Below are 21759 nucleotides of genomic sequence, written 5' to 3'. Positions count from 1 at the left end.
ATTTATGAAATGTTTCCCATGTTGTGGAGCATCACTGTCTTGAAAAAGAATGCAGCTTTGTGTGTAAACAAGATTTTTAAGACTTGAAATTGTTATCCAATTGCTACCTACCTTATTCAGGTATTACTGGTTGTAAGGAAGTTAAGGAAAGATATGCTTCTTTCAGACTTCCATTTGTCTGAAACAGGAAAGGCAAAACCAAAGTAAGAAGTCCAAAGAAAAGATCTACACAAAATAAAGCATTCACGATGTATGGGCCCAGGGTACAGAGACTATGCTGCTTTCCTGTTTCCTTTAAGAATGTGTGGAAATGGAGATGTCAGATGTGCCATTCAACCGGGTGAACGTGCACAGTCCAAGTCTATATCTATAACACAGATTATGTGCTCCACACAGTTTCATATCTTAATATAAAAAGCATTTCCTTCATAAAAATATATTATAAAAAAATTTAAAAAATATATTATGGATTCCATTAAATGTGATTGCACTGTGTAAATCTGCAAGTGGCACAATTTGAAACGTCTATACCCTCTATGAATAAAGTTTGATTTTTATATATGTTATATATAAATGAGAATTAAAAAATATACATTATCCTATGTCATGCACATGCCCTGCAACTATTTAAATAGCTATATTAGTTCATAGGCACATTAGTTTGTTTTAAGAAAGGAAAAAGTAAAAAGTATTATATTAAAGCATACGACTTTACAAACCACAAACCATTTCTAGACTTTCTAAACAGGGAGTTTTGTCAAGATGTTTTATTGATAACATTGCAAGTCACACTTTTGAGAGTACTTTCAGGCATAGCTGTCACCTGTGAGCTTTTTTTTTTTTTTTTAATCTGTGAGCTTTTGAGCAAATTAATTTTAAGAATTTCATTTTTTCCTTTTGTACGGTGATTAGATGACAGAATTTGTATAAGGCACAAATGGGAGAATGCATATGAAAATATTTGGTAACTCCAAGGCCCCAAACACAATGTGCTAAACCCTTGAATTGGTAATACTAGAAAATATTACCACAGAATGAACTAGAATATATAGGCAATTCCTAAAACAGGAATTTTTTTTAAAGTCATTAAATTTATTGTCCAATATCAGTTTTAGCTGAGTATAAATTTAATATTAGGATCATACTTGCTATAATTGTTATTCATCAGATTATTTGTATACACTATTATGCATACCAGGTAGGATTTTTATGTGTCTGAAGAAGGTTAGAAAGGATGCTTGAGAGATACAGAAACAGTCTCAGAAGTCATAAATTGTTCAAATTTATTGCTTGAGCTATGATTGTAACAATAACATTTTTTAAAGGTACTTAACGGCTTGTAAAACACTAAGAAACCATTTTAATTGCAAAAGCTATAGTTATCAATGATATTAATAGTTAACAGTTATGTAGGACTTATAGTGTTCTAGAAACTAATGTAAGGGCTTATTCAATACTGAAGTATTTCTGTAATAAGACAAGCATCATCATCTCCATTATCTCTGAAAGTGAGTCAGAGCTAAGTTTGTTAACTGGTCTAAGATCACACAGCTAGCCAGGGATGGAGCTATTATTTAAACCCATGCAATTTTGCTCAAGTTATTTAATGTTTCAGTCATTTATTAGTCACTTTTCCTTTTTACTTATATGTTGGAGGAAAAAAATAGTTATTGTTTTAACTTTCTGATCTCATTACTTAGAGGTGTTTAGGATTTTAATGTTTATTTTCTTAATTCCTACTACTATGAATTGCTTATTTATATTCTCCCCCATTTTACATAAGACTGCTTGTTTTATTCATAGTATTTTGTAAGTGTCTTTATTTGTTTATTGAGAAAAATATTTATAATGAAAACACCGTGTTGCAATCAATTTCTCAGACTGTCATTTGCCTTTTGATTTGACTGATGTTGCCTTTTTGCAATTATAGAAATATCTGTGAAACCAAAATTTTTCATTTATAGCTTTTGGGATTTTTGTTTTACTTAAGAAGATCCCATACTGGGTCTGGTTAAATATTACTCTTTTAATGTAAATGAATGATAACACTATAATGATTGTAATTTCAAGTGCCACGGCCCATAGCAGAGGAAAGATATTTAGGTCAAGAGATTACAGCACCTCTTTTTCAACCATAAAGGAAGCACTTTCTCTTCACCTTCTTCTTAAATGGGAAGTCCTGGGATTATCTGGGTTAATTTGGAAGTCCGTTCTAATGATAATCTGTGGAAGTCCGTTCTAATGATAATCTGTCTTAAGAAACACAAGAACCAAAGACATCTCTCAATTTCCTAAATCTCCTAAAATTTCTAAATACATTTGCTATAGAAACTAAAAGATACATGTTTCCTAAGTAGAAATACTTGCTTAACAGAGTTTATTAAAACAGAGTGGAAAATATATCACTTTGTTGGTAAGCTTTACACTTTGTATAGTCAGAAACACTGATTAGAATTTTCTTCACCCTATGGTGTCTGCAAAGTCAGTTATGGTTTGTGCTAACTTTTACTCTCTAGCACTTCTCTTTATCAACCACAAAAATTTTAGCAACTGCTGACACTTCTGTTTCTTATGGTATAGACTATAATGCCACAGGAATAAGTGAGAACCACTAAAAACTTAGATCTAAATATGTTTTATATATATCATTAAAGAGAGAACCAAACAAATCACAACACTTAACAGGAAAAACATTTGCCAAAACACTGATACAATCAAGCAGCACAGGCTTACACCTGCAATTGAGACATTTTCTTAACTATAAGTAATTTTAAGAGATTTTGAGAAAACTATTAGATAAACTCAATAATTATGAACTTTATAATTCAACTCACCAATGTCATTTGTCTTATATAAGTAAAGTTTTACATAGATTTAATTTTTCTATATTTAGGAGAACAATATATGAAAATCTAAAAGGCATTCACTCATCCTCTGAGGCCACTTATTGCTACTTTTAAAAATATTTGTAAGAGCACTTTATCTTGGCCTAAGATTTTTAGTATAACAATACGATACTGTATATAAATAGATTCAGGGTATGACAAAGTGATTTTCTTTCCAGAATTCTCAGCTGTTCTTGCTGAAACAGTTTCAAGCATTTTAAAAGCTAACCTTAGAAGAGATTTTGAGAAGTTCCTAAGATAAATATTAACAGGAAATTTTTTTAAGAAACCTTACAAAAAAAGGGAAACATAGGGGAAAAGAGTAAAAATCCCATCACATATCCATGAGATCATTTTTCTCTGAGGAATATAGCTAAGCTTTACTTACATCTCTCACTTAATACTAAAACTAAGAGCAGCATTTTTTAGGTGTTGTGGAATTTAAACCATCTATAATCCAGTTCTTCATCCTCCAGGTTTAGTTCGCAGAAAGTTCTCTTCGGATATTGCCATCTAGCTTCACCTGGCCTCTACGATCTATGTGAATTTGATTTATTTTGGTCCTAAAGTTCCTGTCTAGGCTACAAATGGCACATAAGGACTTTATCTGCATTACTTTAACCCTTACAAGAAACTTTATACAGATCAATATCTTTAGCAACTTATTCTCTCTTGTACCATTTCTTTTTCTAGGTATATCAAGATTTACACTAACAGGTGGTAAATAAATGTCTCACTTATTTATTGAATTTCAGTTCATTCATCTCTAATTATCAGTCATTGCCAATATAGTAATGGTTATATTATATACAAGATAAACCAGCAGATTATAATAGCTGCACGCTCCCAGTCCTTTACCAAATGGCAAAAATGTCTTTCAACTGTCACTAGTGTAACTAGGAAAAGCCCCTTCAGTGCATTTCCCGGCCTTACCTACTCTCATTGTCAGTATAATTTGATTGGCATATACTAAAACCAATGAAGACTGATTCTTGTTTTTGAACAGCAACCTCTTCCGGAAAATTACTTACTTCATAGATTGCACATAGAATTACCAGATGAAATACAGACTGCAAATAAAATTTGTACATTAGATAGTGTATAGTCTTTTAGTCATGACTATATCTCATGAAATATTTTAGGTATGCTTGGACTAAAGATATTCACTGTTTATCTTAAATTCAAGTTTAACTGAGTACCTTGTATTATTAATGTTATTTACTAAATGTGGTAATACTATTTGCAGAGATTCTCTCTTTACTAGAATCTGTACTTGGTTTTACAGTTTCTTAATACTCCAACAATGAGTGACCATTATTGTGGTGAAAATATTCAGCAAGAGGAACTTCACTATTTCAAGGTGAGTTTACCTGTCATCATACCCTTCTTACTACCCCATTCCAATCTCAGCAACTACTTTTATCACTAATAAGAATAAAAAAAAGAGAGTTGGAGACAAGTGGTGAGAAGCTCCAGCTTTGTCTAAAAGCTTGTATTGAAATCATCACCAAATATAGAGCATGACAAAATTATATCTATGAAGATGTCTTAAATACATTGACAGATTTCTCTTTTAATTTTTTAATTTATTTTTATTAGTTGGAGGCTAATTACTTTACAATATTGTAGTGATTTTTGCCGTACGTTGACATGAATCAGCCATGGATTTACATGTGTTCCCCATCCTGAATCCCCCTCCCACATCACTCCCTATCCCATCCCTCTGGGTCATCCCAGTGCACCAGTCCTGAGTACTTGTCTCATGCATCCAACCTGGACTGGCAATCTGTTTCACACTTGATAATATATATGTTTTGATGCTATTCTCTCAGATCATCCCACCTTCGCCTTCTCCCATATAGTCCAAAAGTCTGTTCTACACATCTGTGTCTCTTTCTCTGTCTTGCATATAGGATTATTGTTACCATCTTTCTAAATTTCATATATATGCATTAGTATACTGTATTGGTGTTTATCTTTCTGGCTTATTTCACTCTGTATAATGGGCTCCAGTTTTATCCATCTCATTAGAACTGATTCAAATGTATTCTTTTTAATGGCTGAGTAATATTCCATTGTGTATATGTACCATAGCTTTCTTATCCATTCATCTGCTGATGGGCATCTAGGTTGCTTCCATGTCCTGGCTGTTATATAGTCGCTGAGGATAAAAGAGATGCAGACATACTGTGGGGAAGGAATCTTAGGGGCAAATTACAGGACAACCAAGGTCTAGAAAATGCTAAACCTAAATAAAATTAAATTTTTATTTTGGTTCTAGCGAATTTATTAATTATAAATGAGAAAGAAATCTTCAATTTCTCTAAGCTATTTCAAAGTAACTTCTCAGTCTGATCTGTGTTTTTTTTTTAAATGTAGTTAAATTTATTTAGAAAAATTTTAGTTATAAATTTGTTTCACATATATATGATCTTACAGTAATACTATGAGGTAAGCAAGGACTCTTAAATCAGTTTGTACAGATTCAGGAAACTAAGAATTAGGCTAACTGATTTAATTTAGATCATGTTACTAATAGGTGCTTGAGCCAGAATGACAAATCCTGTGGTCCTCTCACTATAGTATTTTTATCTTGATAACTAACAGATGTGCCTCATTTTGATCATAATACATCTTATTCAGTAGCATACAAAGACTGGCTTGGAGAGGGATCTCCATCGTCACACCTGTCCTTCGACAGTTACTCAAAATGAATAATATGAACAGAAAGAATTTTGCCCTACAAGTTTTAATAAAAAATTTCTTGGTCCCCTTTCTGTTGGAGTGCTTCATACCAACCCAAACATCTACACAGAAGTCCTTTAGCAGCCTTCAAAAGTTACATGGTCTTCCCGGTGCACCAGGCCCGAGCACTTGTCTCATGGCTAATTCATTTCAATGTATGACAAAAACTACTGTAATGATGTAAAGTAATTAGCCTCCAACTAATAAAAATAAATGGAAAAAAAAGTTACATGGTTTTTTCTCCCCCAATATAACCCAGATATGAAAAAATACATTTGCAATTATATAATCAATTATTGATTTGTAGCAATTGCAGAAAGTGGTCCTGAAAATACTCTGTGATTAATATAAATTCACAGATGCAAAGTCATGCTCATTTTAACATTATGGAACTTGGAATGCATTGGAGTATAAAAAAGGATAAGTAAACACCACAATATGAATTGTGGGAGAAATATCAATGCAATATCAATAGGGAGAAATATCAATAACCTCAGATATGCAGATGACACCACCCTTATGGCAGAAAGTGAAGAAGAACTAAAGAGCCTCTTGATGAAAGTGAAAGAGGAGCGTGAAAAAGTTGGCTTAAAGCTCAATATTCAGAAAACTAAGATCATGACATCTGGTCCCATCACTTCATGGTAAATAGATGGAGAAAAAGTGGGAACAGTGGCTGACTTTATTTTTGGGGGCTCCAAAATTGCTGCAGATGGTGATCGCAGCCATGAAATTAAAAGACGCTTACTCCTTGGAAGAAAAGTTATGACAAAATCTAAACAGCATGTTAAGAAACAGAGACATTACTTTGTCAACAAAGGTCCATCTAGTCAGTCGATGGTTTTTCCAGTAGGCATGTATGGATGTGAGAGTTGGACTATAAAGAAAGCTGAATGCTGAAGAATTGATGCTTTTGAACCATGGTGTTGGTGAAGACTCTTGAGAGTCCCTTGGACTGCAATGAGATCCAACCAGTCCATCCTAAAAGAAAAAAAAAAAAAAAAAAAAGAAAAAATTCAGTCCTGGATGTTCTTTGGAAGGACTGATGTTGAAGCTGAAACTCCAATACTCTGGCCACCTGATGCAACGAACTAACTCACTGGAAAAGACCCTGATGCTGAGAAACATTGAAGACAGGAGGAGAAGGGGCTGACAGAGGATGAGACAATTGGATGGCATCACCGACTCAGTGGGCATGAGTTTGAGTAAACTCTGGGGGTTGGTGATGGACAGGGAAGCCTGGCATGCTGCAGCTCATGGGGTCACAAAGAGTTGGACATGACTGAGTGATTGAACTGAACTGAAACACCACAAAGCCAGGATCTCAAAAGGAGAATCCACAGTAAACCAGTATAAAAACATGTCCTTTAACTATATTTAAAAACTGGAAGTTATATTTATCTAAAATTTGTTACATATGTAGTTCAAAAAATAAATTAAGCATATTTTATGCAAAACATTTTTGTTCCTATACCACTGGCTTAGACATTCTTTTATAATTCTTTAGGGATTTTATATAAACAATGATTAAAATAATCACCTTAGTCATTTTTAAATGGGTATCATGACTGAAAAGACTCAAATGGTAATTACACTAATTATTTTGATAAAAATACTGGACAGACCAGTTAAGTAACACCCCATGGAGAATAGTACCTGAATGAGATCTTTTCATTCAGTATATATTTTATGTATCTGCTAAGGAGTAATTTTCAGAAACTTGAAGATATAACTCACATGAACATTCATCAAAAACTGTTATTCTTTACTTGGAGAACCAGTAATAAAACTGGCTCAAAGAGAAACTTCAAGAAAATAAATATAATCTGTAGGAATATTGAAATAAATTTGCTAATACATGCAAAATTCACTTATTTCTTATAGGGCAATAAAAGGTAATGTATGGAATTATTTTCCTTCTAAGTGACAAATATAAATTTTCCTGAGCAAAATCAATTTGCATAACTTAGATAAAATTATTTGTAATATTATTAGTTGTCTACAAATAAACTTCTACCCCTTGAAAATAGGAAATGATCTAATGACTACAAAAAGCAAAGTTAAATTTGTTTAATAATCTCCAGATTATTTGCTAGACAATGCCTTGGACACCCAAGAATCCTTCTGTCCAAATTTATGTGCAAGACAGTATTTTAAACACTTCATTTGCTCAAATTTAATGTCTTATCTATATACATGATTGTAATAATATATTATAGATGGATCTTCTTACTTTATATCTCTGTTAATATATTGGTAATATTGATAGTTTAAATGGACTGAATGTTTTTGTCTCCTCAATATTCATTTTAAAGTCCTAACACCCAATCTAATGGTATTTAGAGGTGGGGTCTTTAGGAGATATTCTCTCTCTTCTATGTGGGGACACAGCAAGAAGGGTATGTGCAAACAAAAAAGAGGGTTCTCACCAGACACCAAATCTTCTAGCACTTTGATCTCTGTCTTCTCACATTCCAAAATTGTGAGGAATAATTTTTTATTGTTTTAGCCACTCTGTCTATGGTAATTTGGCATATTGATTCAGTTTGACTAAGGAAGTAATTCAGCTCAAAAAATACCTAAAATAGAAACATCATTATTTAGTATTTATATCCTTGTCATGTATATATTTTCTCTTTTCTAGAAGACTGGGAACATACTTTAGGAAATTATTTAATTGTTAGAAATTAATCCACAACCATAGAGCTAAACTGAAAACAAATTAACACTCACAAATTAACACTAGTGAACAAAAGGCAAACAGCCTTGTCTTTACTCAGTGTTGCTGGTTCTCTCTCTAGCATGGCTTTCCCTTTTGGTGCACTCTGTTCAAGGTCAGGGTACTAGTAGATTATGTGCTTAGATGCCAACTGGCCATCCTGTTATACTCCGGCATACATATAGCCTTCCTATGGCAGAAAATTGCCAACCTGAATATTTTTCAAATGAATCTGTGGGTATTGGAAGGGTCCATCAGTTGCCATGGCTGCCTGTAAAATAGCATTTATAAAGTTCCACACTTGAAAGAAACACATCCAAAAGGGAGCTATACTTATTGAAATATGCTATTATGGTAATGTTTCCTTTTCATTTTACTTTATAAAGCACATTATGGCCCTCACCATAGAGAACTTACAAAATAAGTGCATTAGCAACACATATCTGAGGCTTTCAAATACAAGTCATTAAGTGACATAATATACGAAGAGCCCATTTAGAAGCATGGAGTTTGAATAGTCAAATTTTACTTTCAGCAAGAGAAAGTCAAAAAGCAAATTTAAAAGACTGGGCGCAGTTTTTCTTACAGATCTGAAAAGTATCTCAAGAGTATGATTTAAGATCTTGTATTTAGTATTTTGGTACTATATATACATTTTTAAATAATCAATGTTAGCACACATAATGAAAAAAAAAAGGTATATTACCTTCATTCAGTTCTTGCTAATTATTCAAAACCACACTTTTTAAGGCTAAATTCTACAGAAAAGAACTGAAACTATGAAGGTAAAAATTAAGATTTTCTTTGTAAAAGAGAAGATCATTATGATTGAGGGGAAAGATGGAAGATCTTTTATTTTTCTCCTTAAGATCATCTTTTCCTCCTTTTCAACTCTCTTGGGAATTTTTATCTTAAAAATTGTTTTCTAATAATTAAACATTCCTTTTATTCACCATAGTACTGAAAGTACTAGCCAGAGTAATTATGCAAGAAAAAGAAATAAAAGGCATCTAAATTTGGAAAGAAGACTTAAAATTATATTTGTTCACACATCAAATAATCTTATATGTATAAAATTCTAAAAATTCCGCAAAAAAACTAGTAGAACTAATAAAGTCAGAAAAGTTGAAGGATATAAAATCAATATGCAAATATCTATGTACTAACAATGAATAATACAAAAAAGAAATTCAAAAAACAATTTTGTTAAAAATAGCATAAAAAATAATAAAATTTTAGGAGTAAATGGAACCAGAGATGAAAGCCTTGCACACTGAAAACAATAAAATGTTGCTTACAAAATGGGATTATTAAATGGCAATATTATTAAGTGGAAAGGCACGCCCTGTTCGTTAATTGGAAGACTTAACACTGTTACAACATAAATACTACTCAAAGAAATCTACAGATTCAATACAATCTTTATCAAAGTCCAAAAGATTTTTTTCAAAAATAGAAAAATTTATCCCAAAATTCATATGAAATCTCAAGTGACTCCAAGAGACAAAACAGTACTGAAAAAAAAAAAAAAAAAGATGGAGGTCTCACAGTTTATTGTTTCTAAACATTTCTGTGAAGAAGGAAAACCTTTTCTTCTGTGCTCTTATGTTCACTCAGTTAGGATTTGTAAATTAAACTATCAAAAGATAGACTAAATAGGAAAAGACAAAGTTTATTATATTCATATAGGTATACACAAAACAAGCCTCTTGATCAATAAGCAGAGATAGGGATAAAACCCTCCAGAGAAAGGATTTATAGCAGCCTCTCATTCAGAAATTTCTGTCTCTAGTAAAATAAGGGAAGCTCCAGAAATCTTTCTGCACCTATTGAATCTCAAATGTCTTTGTTTTATAATATTTTTTATACTTAACACAGTAAACAGTAGTATATTCTGGATATGTACATTCCTAAGTGGCAGTAATTAAAGGAGTATGACACTGGCATAAAGATAGACAATGAGAGAGAATAGAGACCCCCATTAAATCTGACATATATTGTCAAATGATTTTGGACAAGTGTGTCAAAACCATTCAGTCAAGGGTGAAAAAGCTGTCTTTCTAACAAACTGTTGTGGCAAAAAAATAGATATTTATATGCAAAAATGAATTTGGACTCTTGCCTTATAGCAGATACAAAAATTCAATCAAAATGGATTAAAGACATAAACATAAGAACAAAAGCTGGAAAGGAGTTTAGAATAAATCAGAGGAAAAAAGTCATGATATTGGATTTCACAATGATTTCTTAGATATAACACATAAAGCATAGGCAACAAAAGAGAAATTGATAAATTGGACTACATCAAAGCTTTTAAATCTGTGTATCAAAGATGCAATTATCAGGGAGAACAGGCAACCCATAGAATGGGAGAAAATATTTTAAAACAATATATATCTGATAAGGGCTTGATTTCTGGAATATATAAAAAATTGCCACAAATCTACAACAGGAAAAGCAAACAATCCTGTGTGGGAAATAATCATTTTTTCCAAAGAAGATATATAAGTCATGAATAGGCCATCAAAAGATGCTCAAAATCACTAATCATCAAGGAAATTAAAGTCAAAACCACAGTGAGATACCATTTCACATGCATTTGGATTACTACTTAAAAAAAAAAAAAGAACAATTGTTGGCAAGGATATGGGAACCCTATATACTTTTCACTGGGAAAGTAAAATGGTGTAGATAGTATAAAAAACAGTATGATATTTCTTTAAATATTAAAAATAGACTTGCCATGTAATCCAGTAATTTCCTTCTGGGTGTATATCCCCAAAATTGAAGAAGAGCCTCAGGACAATGACAACTCTGCAGCCTGTGGACCCAACACACCTACCAGCAGGGCACCACTTGCCCAGGTACCAGGTAGACCCCAGCCCCCCTCCAGTGAGCCTGCTCTACCTTTGGAACTAACCTCTCCTAGCAGCAGGCAGACACTAGCCACAACACAACCTCAGCACCACAACCTCAGGACCTACCTCACCCACCAGCAAAACATAACCAACCCTGGGACTAGTTAAGCCACAGCCCTGCCCACCAGCAGACCAACACAAACTTTTGGACACCATGGGCCCTTCAGCCAGCTGTGTAAGGAACTTGCCCCATCTACCAGCAATCTGGGACACCTGGGCCCTGCAGTCACACCACAGGACATTGTTCTGCCTGTCAGTGGGGAAGCACTAGTCCCAGGACCTAGCTTCCCCTACCAGTGGGTGGGAATCAACCCCAGGATCTGCTGGACCCTGACTCCACTCAACAGTGGGCCAGCACCAGCCCTAGGGACCCCAGGTTTCAGCAGCCAAGCCACCTCCAGACCCAGTCGAGCCAATTAGTGGCCAGCAGCCACTGCATAAGGAAGGGCCAGAAAACCAACCAGATTGGGGTCTGACCAAGCCTACCAGACTTCCCACAGTTGTCTGCTAACCAAAACAGAAGGATGCAGGTAGCCCACAAAGGGGGCACACCTAAATCATATAGCTCTGTTGACAAGAGGGAAGTGTACTGCTGGGTTGCAAGAGATGCTTCCTACAAAAGTCACCTCTATAATATCAGGAATTGTAACTTACCTATCAGATATATAGAAATAAAAATAGCAAGTTAGAAAAAAAGAAACAGATGAACATGTTTCAAACAATGTAACAAGATAAAAACACAGAAGGACTAAGTGAAATAGATATAGGAAATCTAACCAAGAAAGCATTTAAAGTAATGATTATAAACATAGATACATGAGACAAGTGCTCGGGCCTGGTGCACTGGGAAGACCCAGAGGAATCGGATGGAGAGGGAGGTGGGAGGGGGATCGGAATGGGGAATACATGAATCCATGGCTGATTCATGTCAATGTATGACAAAACCCACTGAAATGTCGTGAAGTAATTAGCCTCCAACTAATAAAAATAAATGGAAAAAAAATGAATAAATAAATAAATAAATTATTATAAATAATAAATAAATAAATGAAAATAAATAAATAAAATAAAGTTATTCAAAGAAAAAAAAAGAACTTGGCTGAAAAATGGATGCACAGAGATAAAAGTTAGACATTTTTTTTAACAAAGAGTTAGAAAATATCAACAACCAAACAGAGATGAAGAGTATAGTAACTGACATGGAAACTAGAGTAGAATGTGTCAATAATAGACTAAATGTTCCAGAGAAATGGAGAAGAGAGATAGGAGAGAGAGTAGTAGAAATCACTGACACTGAACAGATAAAGGAAAAAAAAAAGAATTAAAACAAATGAGGATGGTTTAAGAGACCTCTCTTACAACAGTAACAATACTAACATTTACATTATATTGTTGTTCGATCACTAAGTCTGACTCTTTCCGACCCATGGACTGCAGCACACCAGGCTTCCCTGTCCTTCACTATCACCCAGAATTTGTTCAAATTCATCTCAATTGTGTTGGTGATGCCATCTAACTATTTCATCTTCTGTCACCCCCTTCTATTCGTGGACTCAATCTTTCCCAGCATCAGAGTCTTTTCCAATGTGTCGAGTCTTCACATCAGGTGGCCAAGTTTTGGAGCTTTAGTTTTAGCATCAGTGCTTCCAATGAATATCCAGGGTTGATTTCCGTTAGGGTTGACTGATTTGAACTCCTTGATGTCCAAAGGACTCTCAAGAGTCTTCTCCAGCACTACAATTTGAAAGAATCAAATCTTCAGCCCTCAGCCTTCTTTACAGTCCAACTCTCATATCCACACATGACTACTGGAAAAACCATAACTTTGACTATATGGACTTTTGTCTGCAAAGTGATATCTCTACTTTTTAATACACTGTTTGCCATGGCTTTTCTTCCAAGGAGTGTCTTAATTTCATGGGTGTAGTCACTGTCAGCAGTGATTTTGGAGCTCAAAAATATAAAATCTGTCACCATTTCCACTTTTTTTCCATCTATTTGCCATGAAGTGAAGGGACTGGATGCCATAATCTTAGTTTATTGAATGTTGAGTTTTAAGCAAGCTTTTATATGGGTTCCATAAATAGGAGAGAGAGAAAAAGGGGCTGAGAACACATTTAAAGGCATAAAACTTGAAAATCAACCTAACCAGGGAAAGGAAACTGATATCTAAGTCCAAGAAGCACAGAGAGACCTAAAGAGGATTAACACAAAGAGGAACACACCAAGACACATTGCAATTAAAGTGGCAAACAATCAAGATAGAAAATATCACAACAGGAAGGATAAAGCAACAAATATCATACAAAGGGATTTCCATAAGGCTATGCTGACTTTTCAGCAGAAACTCTGAAGGATGGAAGAGAGTGGCACAATATATTTAAAGTGATGAAAAGGAAAAGCCTGGGCTTCCCTGGTGGGTCAGATGGTAAGGAATCAGCCTGCAATGCACGAGACCTGGGTTCAATCTCTGGGTTGGGAAGATACCATGGAGAAGAGAATGGCAACCCACTTCAGTATTCTTATCTGGAGAATTCCATAGACTGGGGAGCCTGGTAGGCTACAGTTTGTGGGGTCACAAAGAGTCTGACATGACTAAGAGACTAACACACACTAAATGAAAAACACAACCAAGAATACTCTACCCACCAAGGCTTTCATTCAGATTTAAGGCAGAAATTAAAAGTTTTAAAGTAAACAAAAGTTAATAGAGTTCAGCACCAAAACCAGCTTTACAAGAAATGTTAAAAGGACCTTGATAAGTGTAAAAGAAAAGGCCAGAAACATGAAAATTATGTAAGGGAAGTGTGTTAGCCTCACAGTCATGTCTGACTTTGCAATCCCACGAACTGTAGCCCACCAGGCTTCTAGGAATTCTCCAGGCAAGAATACTGGAACAGGTGGCTATTCCCTTCTCCAGGGGATCTTCCCAGCCCAGGGATTGAACCCGGGTCTCCTGCATTGTAGGCAGGTTCTTTACCATCTGAGCCACCAGGGAAACCCATTAAAAAAGGTGAATATATGTCAATGCTACTTTCTCAACTCATTCCACACTGACCTTCTCCTTCTATGTCCACAAGTTTGTTCTCTACTAGATTGATCAGAACAATCTTTCTAGATTCCAAATATATATGTTACAACACAAAAGTATAAAGCAATTTTCTACAAATTAATATAAATATATAAATATATATACACACACACAAAAAAGGTTTTTAAAAGGCAAGTATACAATAATGGTAAAAGAAAAAAATCAACCACATATAAAGATAGTGGGAGGGATAAAAGACAAAAGCAGCAAAATCATCCACATTCACAATATGTAGTTAAAGGATACACAAAGCAATTAGATGCAAAATATGATGTCAAAAACAGTAATCAAGAGCAGGAGAGAGTACATACAAATGCAGGGTTGTTAAAATGTATTTGAAGGTAGAGTAAAATTGCAGTGTTGTTAAAATGTAATTAAAGGTAAGGGATAAGGGACTTAAAACAATTTATATATATATATATATATATATATATATATATATATATATATATATATACACACACACACACACACACATACATATAAACTTCATGGTATTCTCAAACAAAAAAATCTATAATAAATAGGCACATACAACAGAGAAAGGAGTCCAAATATAACAGTAATATCAACAGCTAATAACAGAAAATAACTAAAGAAGAAGAAATGATTAAAAAATAACAAAACAACCCGAAACATTTAACAAAATGGCAAGAGGAACAGACATAGTAATAATTAAATGTAAATGGGTTAAATTTCCAATTAAAAGATCAAGAGTGGCTGAATGAATACAAAAACAAAATCTATACATATGCTGCCTACAAGAAACTCACTTCAGATCTAAATACACACACACTGAAAGGGAAGGGATGCAAAAAGTTATCTTATGCAAATGGGAATCAAAAGAAAGCTGGGATATAAATACCTATGACAGAGAAAATAGTCTATGAAGCAAAGACTCTAATAAGAGACAAAGGGGGACATTACATAATGATCAAGGGATCAATTCAAGAGGAAAATATAACATGCATGCATCTGACAAAGGAGCACCTAAACACCTAAATACATAAAGCAAATATTAAGAAATATAAAGGAAAAAATTGACACTAACATAATAACAGTAAGATAATTAAAGTTCTCATCTATATCACAGGACAGATCACACAGACAGAAAATCAATAAAGATATATTGGCCTTAAATGACACATTAGAGCAAATGGGCTATACATATAGAACATTCAATTCAAAAGCAGAAGAATACACATATATTTCAAGTGCACATGGAAAATTCTCCAAGATAGATTATATGCTAGGTCACAAAACAAATCTTGATACATTTAAGAAAACTGAAACAATATCAAGCATGTTTTCAAACCACAATGCTATGAGATTGGAATCAACTATAAAGGAAAAAATACTGCAAAAAAATGCAAACAACTAAAGGCTAAATAATATGCTACTAAACAACAAATAGACCACTGAATAAATCAAAGATGAAATTAAAAAATACCTGGAGACAAATAGAAATGAAAACACAACAGTCCAAAATCTATAGTATGCTATATAAGAGGTTCTAAGAGAGAAGTTTGTAGTAGTATAGGCTTACCTCAGAAAATATGAAACTCTCAAATAAAAAAGAACCTTATATCTAAAGGAATTAGAAGAAGAAGAATAAACAAAACCCAAAGTTAGAAAAAGGAAAGAAATCATAAAGATCAGAGCAGATATCAATGAAATAGAATACATAGAGATTAAAAAAGCCAACTCATTGGAAAAAAAAAAAAGAATATGGTGGTGGGAAAGATTGAAGGCAAAAAGATAAGAGGGTGGCAAAGGATGAAACGGTTAGATAGCATCACCAACTCAATGGACATGAATTTGAGCAAGCTCTGTGAGATAGTGAAAGACAGGGAAGCTTGACGTGCTGCAGTCCATGGGATTGCAAAGAGCTAGATACAATTTAGTAACTGAACAACAACAGTTATTAAAAAAAAATCCTGAGAAACAAAATTCCTGGACCAGATGATTTTATAGGTAAATTATATCAAACATTTAGAGAAGAATTAATGCCTATCCTTCTTAAACTATTCCAAAAAAAATCAGAGGAAGAAACGCTTCTGAACTCATTCTGAGGTCAGCATCACCCTAATACCAAAACAAGACAAATATGACCATAAAAGAAAATTACTGACTGAAATCACTGATGAACACAGATAAAAAGATCCTCAACAAAATATTTATAAACTAAATCCAACAATACATTAAAAAGATCATATAACCTGATCAAGTGGGATTTATCCCAAGGATGTGAAGATTGTTCAATATACACAAATCTATCAATGTGATACATTATATTAACAAAATAAAGAATAAAAAGTATATTATTATCTCAGTAGGTGCATAAAATCTTTTGATAAAATGTAATATACATTTATTATTAAAAACTCTTTTTTTTTTTGTTGTTGTTTGTTTTGTTTTTTCAGAATGTGGGCAGAGAGTGAACCTACCTCAACATAAAAAAAAACATATATGATAAGCTCATAGATAAAGTCATACTCAACCCCAAAACACTGAAAGTATTTTCCTCAGGAAAATTCAACTTTGCCTACTTATGCCAGTTTTATTCAGCATATTTTTGGAATTTCTACCCACAGCATCAGATAAGAAAAAAAATACAGAGAATCAAAATTGGAAAGGAAGAAGTAAAACTGTTTTTAGAGGAGATGATACTATGCATAGAAAATCCTACATATGCTACAAAAAAACTACTACAGTTCACCAATGAATTCAGTAAAGTTGCAAGATACAAAATTAATGTACAGAAATCTGTTGCATTTCTATACAGTAACAAAAAATATCAGAATGAGAAATTAAAGAAATTATCTTACATACAATTCATCCAAAAGAATAGCTACTTTGCTACAATACAATTTGTAAATTTTTTATAATATGTCACTTTCTAAAAATTCCTGTTAATCTCCTTTGATTTTCTCCTTTGACTTTCAACCGCTCTGAAGAGAGTCCAAAAGCATACTACACCCCTTCTTGCTAAAATTCCAGTTCAGGATTTATTAAGAGCTTTAGATCACAACACTAGGCAGGAAAATTTGCACCTCAGTCTCAGTGATGAAAGTGATAATTACTGTGGTAAGCAAGGCTGGATACCCATGAGTTTTGCTGGTCTTTCTGGTCTTTGACTATATATCTCTTTTGGAAAGCAGAAACGCTTGGGTTCGACTTGTACTTACTACATATTTGTTTACCTATTTTCTTTTTCAGTATTTATTTTTCTAAATACAACTTAGTTAAGTTTCAGTCATTTTGTTGGCCATTATGAAAGAATTAGGGGCAGTTCTTGTGGCTCAGCTGGTAAAGAATCGCCTGCAATTTGGGAGACCTGGGTTCGATCCCTGCGTTGGGAAGATAACCTGGAGAAGGGAAAGGCTACCCACTCCAGTATTCTGGCCTGGAGAATTCTATGGACTCTATAGTCCATGGGGTCGCAGAGAGTTGGGCACAACTGAGTGACTTTCACTATCACTATGAAAGAATCAACAATACTTGGAAAACTATAAGAACTGATGAACAAAATTTTAGACAAAACAGATGGAAAGATATTCTGTGACTATAAATCTCAAGAATTAATATTGTGGAAATATCCATACTACCCAAGAATATCTACAGATTCAATACAGTCCTTATCAAAATACAAATGGTATTTTTCACAGAACTAGAACAAACAATTTTAAAACTTTTATGGAAACACAAAAGACCTCAAATGGCCAGAATGATCTTGAGAATGGGGAACAGATGTGGAGATATCATGTTTCCTAACATCAAGCTATACTACAAATCTGCAATAACCAAAACAGTATTTGACAGGCCCATGAATAGATGCTCAAAATTGCTAATCATCACAGAAATTTAAATCAAAACCACAATGAGAAATCACCTCACACTTTTCAGAACTGCTATAATCTAGTAGACCATAAATAATGAATGTTGGCGAGGAAGTGGAGAAAAGGGAATCCATGTACACTGTGTGTGTACATTGGCACAGTTCTCGTGGGAAATATTATGTTCCTCAAAAGCTAAAAATAGAACTACTATATTGTACAGCAATTCCACTCCTGTGCATGTATCCAAAGAAAATGAAAACACTAATTTGAAAAGACGCATGTACCCCATTATTCATAACAGCATTATTTACAATGGCCAACAGATGCAATGGCAACCAAAGTGACAAATAGAGAAATGGATAAAAATGTGGCATACATGTATGTGTGTATATATATGTGTGTGTGTGTGTGTGTGTGTGTGTATACAAAGTAATGCCACTCAGCCATGAAATAGAATGAAATTTTAGCATTAGAAACAACAAGGATAGACCTGGAGGGTATTATGCTTAATGAAATAAACCAGAGAAAGACAAATACTGTATGTTATAACTTGTGTGTAGAATCTAAAAAATTAGAACACACTAGAGAATGTCAAAAAAGAGATGGCAAGAGTGAATGTTGACATTCTAGGAATCAGTGAACTAAAATGGACTGGAATGGGTGAATTTAACTCAGATGACCATTATATCTACTACTGTGGGCAGGAACCCCTTAGAAGAAATGGAGTAGCCATCATAGCCAACAAAAGAGTCCGAAATGCAGTGCTTGGATACAGTCTCTAAAACGACAGAATGATCTCTGTTCGATTTCAAGCAAACCTTTCAATATCATGGTAATCCAAGCCTATGCCTCAACCAGTAACACTGAAGAAGCTGAAGCTGAATGGTTCTATGAAGACATACAAGACCTTTTAGAACTAACACTCAAAAAAGATGTCATTTTCATTGTAGGGGGCTAGAACACAAAAGTAGGAAGTCAATAAACACCTGGAGTAACAAGCAAATTTGTTCTTGGAGTACAGAAAGAAGCAGGGCAAAGGTTAACAGAGTTTTGCCAAGAGAATGCACTGGTCATAGCAAACACGCTCTTCCAACAACACAACAGAAGACTCTACACATGGACATCACCAGATGGTCAACAATGAAATCAGATTGATTATATTCTTTGCAGCCAAAGATGGAGAAGCTCTATACAGTCAGCAAAAACAAGACCGGGAGCTGACTGTGGCTCAGATCATGAACTCCTTATTTCCAAATTCAGACTTAAACTGAAGAAGGTAGGGATAACCACTAGACAATTCAGGTATGACCTAAATCAAATCCCTTATGAATATACAGTGGAAGTGAGAAAGAGATTTAAGGGACTAGATCTGATAGACACAGCCTGATGAACTATGGATGTAGGTTCATGACATTGTACAGGAGACAGGGATCAAGACCATCCACATGGAAAATAAATGCAAAATGGCAAAATGGTTGTCTGAGGAGGCCTTAAAAATAGCTGTGAAATGAAGAGAAGTGAAAAGCAAAGGAGAAAAGGAAAGATATACCCATTTGAATGCAGAGTTCCAAAGAATAGCCAGGAGAGATAAGAAAGCCTTCCTCAGCAATCAATGCAAAGAAATAGAGGAAAACAACAGAATGGGAAAGACTAGAGATCTCTTCAAGAAAATTAGAGCTATCAAGGGAACATATCATGCAAAAATGGGCTCAATAAACGACAGAAATGTTATGGAACTAACAGAAGTAGAAGATATTAAGAATAGGTGGCAACAATACATAGAAGAATTGTACAAAAAAGATCTTCACAACCCAGATAATCACAATGGTGTGATCACTCACCTAGAGCCAGACATCCTGGAATATGAAGTCAAGTGGGCCTTAGAAAGCATCACTATGAACAAAGCTAGTGGAGGTGATGGAATTCCAGTTGAGCTATTTCAAATCCTAAAAGATGAAGCTGTGAAAGTGCCACACTCAATATGCCAGCCAATTTGGAAAACTCAGCAGTGGCCACAGGACTGGAAAAGTTCCGTTTTCATTCCAATCCCTAAGGAAGGCAAAGAATGCTTGAACTACTGCACGATTGCACTCATCTCACAAGCTAGTGAAGTAATGCTCAAAATTCTCCAAGCCAGGCTTCAGCAATACGTGAGCCGCGAACCTCCAGATATTCAAGCTGGTTTTAGAAAAGGCAGAGGAACAAGAGACCAAATTGCCAATATCCACTGGATCATCGAAAAACCAAGAGAGTTCCAGAAACCATCTATTTCTGCTTTATTGACTAAGACAAAGCCTTCGACTGTGTGGATCACAATAAACTGGAAAATTCTGAAGGAGATGGGAATACCAGACCACCTGACATGCCTTTTGAGAAACCTGTATGCAGGTTAGCAAGCAACAGTTAGAACTGGACATGGGACAACAGATTGGTTCCAATAGGAAAAGGAGTACATCAAGGCTGTATATTGAGACCCTGCTTATTTAACTTATATGCAGAGCACATCATGAGAAACGCTGGGCTGGAAGAAGCACAAACTGGAATCAAGATTGCTGGGAGAAATATCAGTAACATCAGATATGTAGATGATACCACCCTTATGGCAGAAAGTGAAGAGGAACTAAAAAGCCTCTTGATGAAAGTGAAAGAGGAGAGTGAAAAAGTTGTCTTAAAGCTCAACATTCAGAAAACTAAGATCATGGCATCTGGTTCCATCACCTCATGAGAAATAGATGGAGAGACAGACAGTGGGAACAGTGCCAGACTTTAATTTTGGGCTCCAAAATCACTGTAGATGGTGACTGCAGCCATGAAATTAAAAGATGCTTACTCCTTAGAAGGAAAGGTATGACCAACCTAGACAGCATATTAAAAAGCAGAGACATTACTTTGCCAACAAAGGTCCATCTGGTCAAGGCTATGGTTTTGCCAGTGGCCATGTATGAATGTGAGAGTTGGACTGTGAAGAAAGCTGAGCACCGAAGAATTGATGCTTTTGAACTGTGGTGTTGTAGAAGACTCTTGAGAGTTCCTTGGATTGCAAGGAGATCCAACCAGTTAATCCTGAAGGAGATAAGTCCTATGTGTTCATTGGAAGGACTGATGTTGAAGCTGAAGCTCCAATACTTTGGCCACCTCATGTGAAGTGTTGACTCATTGGAAAAGACCCTGATACTGGGAGGGATTCGGGGCAGGAGAAGAAGGGGACGACGGAGGATGAGATGGCTGGATGGCATCACCAACTCGATGGGCATGAGTTTGAGTAGACTCTGGCGGTTTGTGATGGACAGGGAGGCCTGGCGTGCTGCGATTCTTGGGGTCGCAAAGAGTCAGAAACGACTGAGCAACTGAACTGAACCGAGTGAATGTAACAAAAATAGAAACTCACAGTTTAGTGTTACTCACAGATTAGTGTTACCAGTGGGCAGAGGAAAGGTGGGTCAAAATAGTAGCAGGGTATTAAGAGTAGCAAGATATTAAGAGGGTATTAAGGGTATTAAAGTGTAGAAACTACTATGTATAACATAAATATAGTGACATATTGTACAGCATAGGGAACATA

Source organism: Odocoileus virginianus, chromosome X (assembly GCF_023699985.2).
Source record: "Odocoileus virginianus isolate 20LAN1187 ecotype Illinois chromosome X, Ovbor_1.2, whole genome shotgun sequence".
In the NCBI taxonomy this organism is placed as follows: Eukaryota; Metazoa; Chordata; class Mammalia; order Artiodactyla; family Cervidae; genus Odocoileus; species Odocoileus virginianus.
Note: the sequence above shows the minus strand (reverse complement) of the source record.